This window comes from Acanthisitta chloris, unplaced genomic scaffold (assembly GCF_000695815.1).
Source record: "Acanthisitta chloris isolate BGI_N310 unplaced genomic scaffold, ASM69581v1 scaffold1625, whole genome shotgun sequence".
NCBI lineage: Eukaryota > Metazoa > Chordata > Aves > Passeriformes > Acanthisittidae > Acanthisitta > Acanthisitta chloris.
The window spans coordinates 13,194-15,375 of NW_008671870.1; the positions used below are offsets into that span (position 1 = coordinate 13,194).

The 2,182-nt window shown below is 38.2% G+C and overlaps 1 protein-coding gene across 1 annotated transcript in view; it reads left to right on the plus strand.

Moving 5' to 3' along the window:
• Window positions 1–2,182, plus strand: part of BTBD3 (BTB (POZ) domain containing 3) — a 6,460-nt gene that overhangs the window by 2,244 nt on the left and 2,034 nt on the right. The gene's annotated exons all lie outside the window — the stretch shown is intronic.

Genomic DNA, 2,182 nt, shown 5'->3' on the forward strand with positions numbered 1-2,182 from the left:
AACTGTGATTATCAAAGAGAAATGCCCTATCTCAGAAATGCTATGGCTTTGAGGTTTTTTTCCTTTCAGCTTCAGTGACTGCTATTGCTTTCTTATACAGAAAATACAGCAGTATCTGATAGTGATCCTTTTAATATGCTGCAAATTTTCTTGCATGTAATGATGTAATCACTAGCTAGCAATTTATTGTATTTTGTAGATTGTTTTGACTACCTTGTGATTACAGAATGGTTTATTTTTTTGATTTTGCATTTCACTGGCACCATAGATGAAAATTCAAAGTTGCATATAGAGTTTTTCTAAGTTTGCATCAACATCAGAAATGTTTCGTGCAAATATCAGTGTCTGCCAGGAAAAGCTACACAGATGTTCTGTAGACCTGGCATATAAAGTTATGACATTATGTAAGGGGGTGCATTGTGGATCCTTGCTTTGGGCCTTTCTGGTTTTGTGGCAGAGCTCAGACTTGTACTTTACTTTCATGCAGAATTTTACAAATCACAGATACAAGATACTTGGATTCCCTCAGCCCCCCCTTTCTTTTTGAGCAGCAAATCTGTTTCACTGTGGCTAAACATGATCTGCCATATAAAAACTGAATGCTTTCTGAATGTATCATTAAGAAATGCATTCAGAGAGCAAACCTAGAAAAGAGAGTATCAATACTGACATCTAGGTCTTGGCATATTATTTAGCCCATGGCAATTTAGGAAACTATCTTTGAGAGCTTGGCCAGAACCATGGGATTCTTCACCTTCTCAGCTTTTATTTAGAAAAACAAAAGACCAGAAGAAGTTTGTGATCTGTGTGGGTATTGAGGTAACCTTGCCAGTGCTGACTTTCCTTGATGCAGTGTGCCTGAACCTGCAGAGCGCTCCAGTGTCTGTGGACACCAGGATGTGTGCAGTCATGATAGTGCAGGGAAGGCAAAGGGATGTTGCTCAACAGAGCAGCATCTCCCTCATCCCAGGATCCAGGGCATGTGGAGCTTGTGGAGAGCCATGGTCCTCTTCACTCCTCTCCCTCTGAGAAATCATCCCTGCGAGTGTTGCTTGCAACTGCTGTGAGCAGTGGATAGCATAAGGCTGATGATACTGTTGCTACAGAAGGAAAAGACTTTTTGCCTGTCCCCAAGTAGCCCTTTCTTGTACAGTCCTTTCTGCAGTTAGAAGGGATGACTGTAATCTTTCTCAGAAAATACATGAAGTTTGTCTATGTAGGTTTTTCGGTTTTGATGTTTTGTTGTTTGGGTTTTTCCCCCCCTTGGACAGTGATTTCTTATAGCATAAATATTTTTTGTCTTTTACTATATAGTGGGTATTGCTAGATGTAATACAGGTAATAATACCTTGACAGGTCCATATTAATTATTCTCCCAATAAAATTGCTTGAGCTGTTCTCTACAGTTTTGAAAATAGGGTTAAATTCATAGTCTAACTGACACAGTGAATTAGTGTCTTTAATGTATTATATCTTATCTTAATCTTGACTGTTAAAGTTAGAACCATGATGTAAGCTTATCCCAGAATGAATGTGTTACCAAACCATCAAACCCTGTGGTCTAGCAAAATCCTCTGTTTAAGAACAGGGTGAAACTAGAATTTCAGAATCGAGGTGCGTTGGCAGAGTGAGAAGTGTGGAATATTCCTGACAGCTGATCTGTGCTGTGTCTGTTGTAAATCAGTGGTATTAGTTCTTCACTTTCATGAATATTTAGCTAGCAACTTCTGTACTATTTCGATTTAAAACAGATGTCATCATTCTCTGCTGTACTAGCAAGCAAAGAGAAGAAATAGAAGGGACGAAAGTGCTGGAGAACAATGAGGAGAATCATAAAAACAAATTAATTGAGACATTGAAATTTTTTGGACAGTAAAAGAGCTAAACCTGTAACCAGTGATATGTAGATGTGCTCTTTGTTGTTACAAATAAGCTGAAACCAAGTAGTAAAGATTTTAAAAAGCTTTGGCTCTGTGTAAGTATTCTTTTTCTCTGTAACCTCTTGGATTTTATGTTGCTGGAGCAGTATCTTCTCTGTGCATGTTTTCTAAGGGTGACTTGGAGGATAGTACCCTACACCTGCAAAAATACAAATAAAGATATTTACAACTGTAATCAGATCAGTGTAGGTACTAATTCCATTTTATAGGCACATCTGTTCTGCCAAAAGTTCATTGTGTAG